Here is a 12,057-nt window from a genome sequence, read left to right as displayed (position 1 = left end):
TTTTCAAAGTAGAGATTTCCTTCCATTCTTGCTTGAAGTTACTGTATCATATTTTTGCAGTTACGTGATCATAGTGGAATGTGATCTCTCACTGTCTCGTTCCAAAAGAATTTCCTGTGTTTTCTCATGTAACAAGACTAGTTTATCTTGAATGAAGTTGCTGTATATCTTTTTGCAGTTTACATTGATCACAGTAGAATATGATATTTCGTTGTCTCGTTCCAAAACAATTTCATGTGTTTTCTCATGTAAACAAGATAAGAAGCTTTATCCCTTAAATTTAGTCCATATTCACCGCTGTAGTTGCAATGGCAGAGCAACTAGGGCACACGATCTCCACCGTCTGATTCAGATCAAACACGAGATGCAATTTGGCTTTCTAGAGAGGGTTATTTGAGATTTGTGTGAGATTTAAAGAGCAGCCGACATCATGTGCCATAGTTTGGCAGAGGATCTAATATGTCAGCAGAATTGCAAAAGTGACTTCCTAAAATTCTGCTGTAGCATTTTGATGAAATTTAGTACTAATATTGTAGGTTTAAGTGGGCTGCTGAAGTGTCTGATTTTTATTTTGAACATGCTTTATGCTAATTTGTCATGTGCTTCTGTCATTGGGAATCTTTGTTCCTGCACAACACTGAAAAATGGGTGCTGCAAATCACAAACTCACAATACACCCTTACTAAAAAAAAGGAATAAAAAGAAAAAAAAAATGAAAGATGAGAGAATTCTCAACCTGAATTGTATCAGACGAGGAATCCTCAACCTAAAACACTGGGTTTCAGTTTTTCGGTGCAACCTGGTGGATTAGCTGCATTGCCACTTTTGCAGCACAAATTGGACGGTTTTTCCTCTTTACATATAACAGACATGCGCCAATGCCATCCTGTGTATCGAAATTAGAAGTTATTTGGGAATGTTTTCTCTTTTTCTTTCTCTTTTTCTTTTTCTTTTTTGTTCATTCATTTATTTATGTTTTTTAGCAAGTTCATCAATTCATGGAGGTGTACGTTTAGTCTCTAGGATAAGGTCTGATTTTGAAATTTTGGATGATAAAGCGAACCAATGTTCAATGTTATCGTACAATTGTTCAGTACAATATTAACAAGTTGGAAAAATCAGTTATCATAGTGTCATGTACTCCAAGTAAATGGATTCGTCAGAACCAAATAAGTATAAAATATAATTATCTCAGAAACCAAATTGTCTCAGTCTTTTTCTAGTTCGAGCTAAAAAGAACAAAAATTCTTACTCCCTTTTTGAGAGCACTTGACAGCACCAAGAGAGATAGCATCGATTGGAAGGATAAAGAACATGGAAAAGACATGTCGCCGCTGTGGACAAATAATGCAGTGAGCATGAACTGTGGTTTAAGTGAATAACAGTAAAGGCCTAAAGGGTAATGCTAATAAGATAAATATTCAAAAAAAAAAAAAAAAATTCGTAGGATTGGCATTGTATGTAGTGACATATACGGTATAATTTGGGTAAAATCCTATTTTTTTTGTATTTATGATTTTTAATTTTAAATACAATGAAATTAGTAATAACATTTTATCACGGGTAGGGATGGCAACATAGTTTGAGCCTGATTAATCATATCTGGCCTTAGACCAGGCCCAGCTAGCCTGCTTTGGCCCAGTATTGTAATGGGTCATGTGTTTTTTAAGAGAGCCTATTGTACATTTCATTGCTAAAATCAAATAATTAGAAAAGTCAGCTTACGGAACTATAGCCGTTCAAAAAATGGCTAAATCAACCTATAATTTTAAATTTTACTCATATATTGACATTTAATTGAATTTTATTTTTGGAGATAATTTTATATAGTCCAACTTTTCTCATAAAATATCACATGTCTATTTATAATTTAGTGGTTAGAGCTTAGTTTGTAGTTGTAGAAAATTTGAATTTAATTTCCACTAATCACATATTGCATTTTAAATTTTAACCTCCATTATCAAGATTTTCTAGTTTCATCCCTGCTCTGAACTGTACACCAATCGCTACTAATAACATCCAAGTAATGAGCAAATACACAAAATTCTTGAGACATATAGTCTCCAAAAGAAATCTAAAATTGCTAAGACTAAGTCACAAAGTAATGGCTAAAGCATATTATAATTACAAAAAACTAGTCCTTTTTCTTGTGCTCCACTAGTACTTAGGGGAACTCAGGTGGAAGCTGGTACACCACCATATCCAAGCATGTAGGCATATAGCGGTTGAGTGATATGGCATCTTTTATAGGTAGCCACCTTTCTGCTGTAATTTAGCTTTCTTGCTGATGTTACCTAATTACTAATAATTAGACATGACAAATTTGATTAGTAGAATTAAATTCCTAACGGTTAAATAATCATTGAAGTACAAATCATTTCGATGTTTTCATATTATTCAACAAACAACACTTAACACTATTAGCAATCATGATCTCTGGAGAGATGGTAATTGAGTAGCACAGTTAACTATATCCTCACATTGGTTCCACGTAGGGGTGATTAATGAGCGAGCATGAGCGAGTTAGGGTATGCTCATGCTCGCTCATTTAGTAAATGAAAGAGTTTAAACGAGTTGATAAATGAGCGAGTTATGAGCGGCTCACGAGTTATGAGTACTAAAATTTAATAAATTGTCATAATTCATTTAAATAAAATAGAATAAAAATCCAACAAAAATATAATCATATTACAAAAATCAATATTATCATCAATACTTCAACAGTGATACTCACATCAGGTATAGTACTATCAGGTTCGAATTTAAGAAGACCTTGATTTCTACCTAGTACCTTTTTTTATTTTAGAACAAGTTTTAATGTGTCGTCCAAGAGATGTGAGAGAAATTTGAATGTATGATAAAACTATGAATATTACACAGGATTTAATGAGGCAAGGCTGATGTGGCAGAAATTTATTTAGGATTGAATGTGGTAGAGATTATATGTGGCAAATCCTAAATGAGCGAGTTATGAGCGAGTTGGGACATGCTCATGCTTGCTCATTTATTAAATGAGTGAATTGTTAATGAGTGAGTTTAAGCGAGTTAATAAATAAGGGAGTTTAAGTTAGTATTTAATGGATGAGTTATGAGCAATTTACTCACACCTAGTTCCACGTACTCATGTCTCATAATCCGTTCACTTTTTACCTAACCGGAATCATATATGTTGAGCTAGAAGGCTGTAAGGGGTCAGGTTAGAAACTTAGAATGGATGAGTACTTATTACCATTATCATGTATCCTTTAGCTTTTAATTAAATAATATTCAGATTATTTTAGTATTGCGATATATTTTGTCACACCCCAAACCAGGAATTCTGGATTAAGATGTGATCAACCTCGCCTCGTGCTTAATTAATCATTAAGCACGCAAGGCTAACCATAAATAATAACTCAAACAGCAGCGGAAGCAAATATAATATAAATATCAAGCATCAGTCACATAGCAAATAAATAAACATACACATACATAACATATAATTCGATCCATCTCGGATCCAAATAACACTATCTATAGAAGGGGGTACATGATCTATCGAGCTCGTATATATAACACAGTAAATACGAGACTCGTAAACCAAATCAAAAGTCTAACTCTAGCTAATCAAACGATGTGGCCATCGGGGACAACTCCTGACAACTCCTGCTGCGGATCACCAGATGTTGTACCTAAAACCCACGAAACAACTTGTGGGTGAGCGACGAGTCGCCCAGTATGTGACCCAGAATTATCCCCTCAGGGATCCTCTACGGTCAAAGCACTTTTATTTATAAAATGAATACAGTTAAAATATGCACATGTGTGAACCTATATTAATAGCTAAAAGAATTTATAATGCTTCTGAGTGATGCCATGATGCGATTATTCTATTATGCCAACATGCGAAATAAACCCAAAATAAAATCAAAGTGTAATATCGGATATAAATCAAGTCGGAATCCAGTACTCCTTGCACTGTGTGCCCAAATACAATAATAATAATAATAATAATATGGATAAAGTAATCACCCCGTGCCGTGCCAATAGGATCAAAAGATCCAAACAATATAATCCAAGGACTGTGATCAGAGTGCAATGATACACGATGCCTAATGACATCGAGCATTGCTCCACAAGATAGTAGCACACTAGCCGATGGTTATATCAAATCCAATGTGTCATCTCGCCTAACGATTCATCACCCAAACATATCCAATAGGAGAAATCATACAATGCATGTCGTAAAAAGTTAATCTCTTCCCTCATGAGCAGGAGAGAACTCTACCGTCCGGCCAGACCAATAGGAATCAGGGGCTCGACTCGAGCTCGACCCCGTGCACCAAGGCTCGCCGACCTTGTGCACTTGCACTTCATTCCTCAAGACCCACCTTGGGCCTTGGGAACTTCCGTTCTAGGCAAAGTAGCTCCTAATGTAGGGAAGGAATAAATTCCCGAATCGTATCGTGCCACAGAACTCGAGATCGGAACTGCTCACGTCAAATAGTAAAATGATCGAAAATGATATATAATCAAGTTATACATATAATATAATCCTAAAGCCATCCAAGGATCAAGTGATCCTCAGCTCAGTGGTTGTCGGGCCGTCCCATGCCAAGTGACACCAAGACGGAACGAAGTCACTCGGCTCTGCTCAGCTCTCACCAATGCATGCGTGTGCACGTAATATAATAATATATTGTCTCCACGAGAAGAAGACAAACTAGTATCCTAATATTCTAATAATATAAATATAGTATTATTTAATTACGCTACTCCTACAATACAGTAAATTTAGATTTTTCGGGGCTTATGCAATTCTACCTATAGTGCAGAAAAAGATAAACATGCTCTACAGTTTTAATGCAACTACTTAAAATAAAGTACGGATGTCAGGTCAGATGGAACGACTGGTAAGAGTACGCCCACAAAAAGAATAATTCAGATATCCCACACCTGTAGGGCTGGAGTCTCTGTCGCTAATAATCGGCGTGCTCCGCGTATGCTCCGAACTGCGGGTCAGTCGGATCGGCCCACGGGTCGGACTCGCACGGAGTTGACTGATCTGTGATCACGTAATTTAAACTAATTAAAATCTACGCTAATTTTATTCTAACCCTCGTCCCAATTAATGTACAAGTCGATTTCTCGATTACTTCGATTTTATAAAATTTATCGGTTCAGTCAGTCGGACTGATCCGATTAGGCATATATTAATTAATTAATTTCATGTCATCGAGCGTAGCATTAATCTTAATTTACAGGTTTGTCAACTATTGATCATTCACTTTGGTCTAGTTTAATCTAATTTAATCCTAGTCAAATTTATATTCTAACGCTTTAATTTTGAAGATATATTGCTTGTATAAATTCAAATGTCAAATTATTCGTAATAAAATAATTGTTCGGGAGTTACGGTAATTTTTTTAAATGTGCTATACTTAGTTAATATATTCTACTATCTACTCTCTTTGATTTAATTTAATTCACTATAATTAATCTCGTTGTTCGAATTCGATATTCGAAACCTAAATTATAATTTAAATTCCTAATTGTAATATTACGATAAAATATGTTAATTTAATAGTTATTATATCAATTCGTATTAGTTACGTATTTTATTATATACGGTTGCATTTGGTTACTCAAAACTTTAGTTTAATTAAAGTTTTAGAAACGTACCCTTTTAAACTAATTTCACATGTCTCAGTTAAAAATACAATTAATTAAATAAAATAAGCCATAATAAAATTCACGATTTCGATTCAAGTTTGAAATTATTTATTCTAACAATTAGGTCTAATTTATATTTTAGTTGTATAATTCGTTTTATAAAATTAAAAACGAAACCCTTAATTGGTTTACGTGTTTCAAATTAATTTATTGCTAAGTCGCGCAATTCGTTATTTTTATAACTAATTAAATCTCTACGTTTACTTAGCCGTTTCGAATCTAAGTCCATAACAACTATTTTTCGTTGCTAATTAATTGTCCTTTATTAATTAGCAACGAATTTTTGTACAAGTTCGAACAAAAATGTTTAAAAGAACTATTTTAACTTTAAAAACTTTTTATGAAACTTTTATTTTAATTTAATGTGTTGGGTGTTTTAATTTGGTTTGTTTCATTCATTATTTAAAAGTTACATTGTCACACCTCGCGGCCACGGGTCGTAACAGTCCCCCGCCGTAAGCATACAACGCCGTGTATGCTTACAAGGCTACTCACATTTCAAACCAAACAACAAGCAATTCAAACAAGTTTCTAATATATATATCAGAGTACACAGTCTGGTCAGCATATAATACAACAAAAGTATCTCATCCGGATACCAACCACGAGGCCTACCCTAAATCTATACAACAAAAGATATCTAGGGTCATATACTGGTAAGCTACTAAGGCCTACTACTCTCGTGCCTCTCCGGAATCAGTCGCACCAATACCTGTAAAATAACGGGGAAGGTGGGGGTGAGAATAAATTCTCAGTGCGAATTTGCCATATTTGAATTATTGGACTTGCAATCAAACTCTATATTCAATAATGAAACCCAAACAACAACAATGCAAACAGTTATATAAGAAAACATAAATAACCGAATGCCACTACTCGACAACAGTTAATCAACCTGAAACACAGTTTACGGAATTTCCAAGATGAATCTCAAACACAACATATATTTTGGCTTAACTCGATTCCTAACTCAGTTCAGGAGGGCTTGTAGCAACTACAGATGTTCTTTCGAGCTGAACCTTTATCAAACCCACATCTGTAGGGTTACTGACACCTACAGATGGCCAACCGCTGGACCCTTTATCTGACACCCATCTGCAACCGCTTGGCTTAACAGTTTATTAAGGTCTGGTTCAAATCATGTAAAGAAAATCCACTTTAGAATCGTTTCCAATATTCGTCATATTCAATCGACCGTTCAAATGCATTAACACGTAGGAAAATGCTACCGAGCCATAGACGTTACACAAGTCAACCACGATTTTCAATCACACATCTCATAACATAATCACCCTCCCTCGTCCCAACCGGTACTGGGAATATCGAGGGCCGTTCACCTAAGGCCATTTAGGATCCTGGGAATCCAAGTCAGCATACAGCCCGACTTGGCAAATTAATTGGATCCAAGTGTTAACTTCGTAAATCCATTCACATACATATCAAATCAAATCGTGGTGACTTTCAATCAAATCAGATAATAATCGATCGACACAACCTACAACCATACCAGCATGCAAATCACTCAAGTCACATCAATTCGAGTTTAATTTGATTGGGCTATGCAAATGCTCTACGCAATTCAGTGATGCAATCAATGATATTCAACATGACAAACGAAAACACAGTTTAATTCCTGAAAATAAAGTATCAAACAAGTCCAAGAATCCCGCACCTGTTTGACGAGCGTACCGCTTAAGCTAAGGATCGGACGTCTCGTATGGTCTCGCAAGTTCTTGCTCGACCGAGCCTACACCTATATCATACGTATACTTGGTTTAATTCGGGTTCAGTGGTCTATACGTTTACTTAGGGCTTGTACAGTCCTAAATCAGTTCTCATGGTTTGGTATCGATTCTTTTCGGTTCCTTCTTTCTTACCAAAATCTCACCAAACGGTACACAATTCCTTCTAGGCCCTCTAGCCTTATACTATGTCACTTTGGTAACCATCAATCACCGCTTTACTACTTTGGTTCTCGGTTCATTTCAATTTTACCGTTTGGTTAACCCTAATTTGGTCAAAATCTCAAATCAGTCGTTAAATGTTCTAGAAATTCACGATCAGGAGGCAACCCTACCGATTACAAGTCTAATTGGTCGGGTTAAGCAAATCAAATCACGATTATGCCAACTTTCAATTTTGGCACGAAACCCTAGAAATCAGATTTCATAAATCGGAAGAAATCGGGAAAAAGAATGACAAACAAACTAGTAAGAAGTGTAGAGGAACTAGTCCTCGAGCAATTCGAGCACAAATCTCGGGTTTAAAACGAGAATCCGAGAAATCGAGAAAATTCGAGGTTTCGAAAGCAAAAAGGAGAGAAAGAAATACCAAATAGAAGGGTTCTGAGAGATCCTCGGCTGCTTTCTCGGTTCCAAACTCGATTTCTCGCAACAATCGGGAGTCTGAACGAAACGAAAACTCACGGGATCTTTTCCTTCTCTCTTGGACGAATTTCACTTAGAAATGGGGAATGGTGGAAGAGAGAGAGAGAGAGAAGGTTTAATTTGGGTTTTAGGGTTAAAATTACCCTGAATGCGGATTAGCTAATCCGCACTGCGGGTTACCTAATCCGCACTCGAGACTTAGTCGGTTGTTAGCCGAATCCAGGAAAAGTCCGAGCCTACTGCGGATGAACCTGATCCGCACTGCGGTTCACCCTCATCCGCACTCACTACTTAGCCGATTTCAGGAAAATTCAGTGCAATACAGAAATTCATGAGTGCGGCTAAACTCATCCGCACTGCGGATCCCTCACCCGCACTCACTACTTAGTCATTTTTTTTGGCAAAATTCCAGAAAAAGCCTGAGCCACTGCGGATGGCTTCCACCCGCACTGCGGTCAACCTAATCCGCACTGGGGCTATAAAATTCCGAAATCTCGAAATTTCGACGCGGTTTCAATTCACAATTAACTTACTTATTTAGGGGAACCTTAATTAAGGTTTAAACTTCCATTTTATTAACATGATTTATCGATTCTTTCTTTTAAATCATTCGAATTTAATTGTAAAAATTTCATAACGTAACATACATTTTATCAATATAATTACCATGACGGTTTATCCTAATTTTAATTAAATTTCTTAATGACCTAGATAGTTATATATTTACAAATAAGTAAGTAAGGTAAATTACATTACAAATTTAAGAATAGATATAGCAATCATATTTATTAACGAATATTTATGTCCTTAATATTATGGTAGTTGTATATACATATTTAATTTATAAAAACGCCTACTTTACTCAGTTACTAATTATTAAGCTAATTCCTTAGTTATAAATTTTTAGATAAAAATTTTAGATAAAAATTTAGTGTTATTGTAGATGTACGTATATTATTCGGCAAGTATTGTCTCAAATAATTTGTTAAGCTATATTAGTCATTCGAATATATTAGCATATAATCTTATTTAACATAATAATTTTAGGCAGTCTTAGAACTTTAATCAAAATATAATTAAGGTGTCATATGCGTCAAGTGATTTTAAGGTTTCATATTTTAGTTGATAAAAAGATTCAAGTGCTCACGAGCCGAGTGTGTTGATACTACTTAACACAATTCATATAGTGATATACTTATGTAATGATTCACATGATCTTAAAATTCTAATTTTTATCTCGCTGCGAAGTTAGAAGTGCAAATCTAGCTTATATTAATCTATGATGCATCACTTGTTTACTTAAATGGCTAGTTGTTTAATTATAGGTTAGCTTGTATATTGTACATTTTGCATTATGTTATAAGATAAGAACTATATTTAATAACTTGTTATAAAACATTTGATATTTTTATACTATTCATTAGGAAATCTTAATACATACCATATGCCTTTGAGTACATAGTGTGGAGATACATAATACATAGCTTATAACCGGTTTAAATAATGCCTATAGACGCACACGTGCAAATAACCAATTAATTATCCTTAGACGAGTTTCGTTATTTATATCTTAATCTAAGGTATATGCTTGCCTTACTTATTATGTTTGTACTTATATATTGTACATACGTTAACCTATGGAAATTCCATTTTAACAATTCAAGGCCAATTTCAACGCTTTAATGGCCCGATTCAAAAATGCATTTCTTAAGGCCGAATTATAACTCAAAATTTTCAGATTTGCATAGAGGTCCGTATACTTAAGTTATTTATACATTTCAAGGGCTTTTACAATACACCCCTTAATATTATCAATAATTGTCAAGCCCCTCCCTCTTTTATTTTCCTTATGCATTACCAATATCACAACAAAGTCATCTAAAGAGGAATTGGGCAATTCGATCGAGTTGAGAACATCAACAACCCGTACTTCAATAATTAATCAATTCCACTCCTACGGTCTCTAAATAAATCGATCGATACAAGTCACACAAACTATCATCAATTCTATCGAGTCGGGAAAATCAACAACCCGCACCCGAAAATTAGCAAATTCACATCCTACGGTTATGCTTAACAAATCACTTCCTACAATTATGCTATGATATCAATTAAATTTGACCGAGTCGGAAAAATCAACAATCCGAACTCGACAATTAGTCAATTCAAGTGCTACGGTCTTTAATCGACTCATCAAGGCCAAAATCAAGAATTTAGAAGTTAATTTCAGAATTTACCCGAAAGAGAGAAGGTCGAAAGAAAGCGGCAAATTCCGAGGGTTTCGCCTCGCCTTGTGGCCACCAAAATTGAATCAACCACCACAGATTTAGCATCTCCAAACACCATATCAGCACCAAGAGACACCCGATTAGCACCCGCAAGCCACAGTGACAACCCCCAATTTCTAGGGTTTTCGGGTTCCCTCAAAATCAGAGGCAAAAAGTGAAAAAGAGAGAGAAATCAGCCGGGAGAGAGGTCCACGGGTTAGAGAGAGAAGAAAGGAAGGTTTTCGTGGTGGTGGCTCGGGTCAGCGAGAGAGGAGGTGGTGGCACGGAGGGCGGGGGAGGCAGAAAATGAGAGAGAGAGGCGGGTGGTGGTGGAGCTCACGGCAGGGAGAGAGGAGAGAGTGGGGTGGCCGGTTTGTGGGCTTCGCCGGCGACGGGAGAGGGGAGGGGGCGGAGAGGGGGATGGGTTGGCGTAGAAGAGAGGAAGGGAGCAGGGGTCTCACGGGTAGGGAGGGAGAGAAGAGAAAGAGAGAAGGGAGAGAGTTGGGTATTAAATGAGACTGCTTTAAGATCCGTGCTGCAGCAAAATCGAATGGCCTAAATAATTCAAAATATTATTCTTACTTCTTTTAATTGATTTTAAAGTGTATTTCTTTTATAATTTCAAATAGAAGTTCGTAATAATTTTACAATTAAATTTGTATGTATATTTTGAACGTTTAATCCTCAATTTAAGATTCGAATAATTCGATATCAAATAATATGTTCATACACACATATTTCTAATTAAATCTCTATAATTCCTTAACGAACGAGATTTGTAAATTTACAATTTATTTGTACGAATGACTTCGTATAATTATACTCTTACTTAGAATTAAATTATTTATTTATTTACACGAATCTAATTAAATAAATTTCTTCTTTTCTAAAAATTCAAGGAATTGTAGCGAATTTTCTAAGTTTCTAATTTACCGAATAATTATAATTTTATTCCTAGTGTTATATTTTATTTTATTTTTTAAATCTCTAAATTTTAATATACATAATTTCATACATTATTTATATTTCGAAATTTTAGTTTCGTTTTAGTCGGTCAGAAAATTTCTGAAAGATCGTTAAGTTAATTAAAAAAAAAAATTATTTAAGCGAAATGATGGATTTAGCAAATTAATCACGTTTTAAAATTTCGGAATATAACATATTTCCTTCTAGAATTTACTCGTGCCTCATATTTGATATAGAACCTTTACTCCGAATCATATAATTTATGTCCTCGTAAATTTTACCGAGATTTTTATTTTTACCCAAAAAAAAAATAATTTTCTTATAAATAACTACGTTTTTCGCAAAAATTTATTTCTACCCAAACTACATATATTATGTGCGGCCCGAATTAAAAATTCGGACTGTATAGAATATATGCGGCCCGAATTTTTTTTTTTGATTTAAAAATTCGGACCGCATAGAATATTTGCGGTCCGAATTTTTTTTTTTTTTTTTGCTTTTTTCAAATGGCCTAGGCAATTTTTGAGTGATAATATCTCACGATCTGTTTAGAGATTTTGGATAAAACTTCACAGTCTTGTTCTACGATGTCAAGACTACATGTCGGTCAATTTTCATGAATTTTGAAGATGTTTTCCTATGTTAACCAGAGATGCAAAGTTGGACTCAGAAGCACTCTTTTAGCAGTTCGGGCAATTTTTGAGAGATGATATCTCACAATCTGT

General features: G+C 35.0%; 1 long non-coding RNA gene across 1 annotated transcript; it reads right to left on the bottom strand.

The window, feature by feature from the left end:
* Positions 1-3,402: 3,402 nt before the first annotated feature.
* LOC144558090 (uncharacterized) lies at positions 3,403-10,828 on the bottom strand. Its single transcript, XR_013512841.1, has 3 exons — positions 10,337-10,828; positions 4,936-5,044; positions 3,403-3,671 (listed from the first exon to the last, which is right to left on the bottom strand). It is a non-coding gene; the product is annotated as an uncharacterized LOC144558090 (long non-coding RNA).
* Between the last annotated feature and the right edge of the window lie 1,229 nt (positions 10,829-12,057).

Source organism: Carex rostrata, chromosome 8 (assembly GCF_964058835.1).
Source record: "Carex rostrata chromosome 8, lpCarRost1.2, whole genome shotgun sequence".
Taxonomy (NCBI): domain Eukaryota; kingdom Viridiplantae; phylum Streptophyta; class Magnoliopsida; order Poales; family Cyperaceae; genus Carex; species Carex rostrata.
The sequence above is the reverse complement of the archived record's forward strand: the minus strand, read 5'-3'. Positions and strand labels throughout refer to the sequence as shown.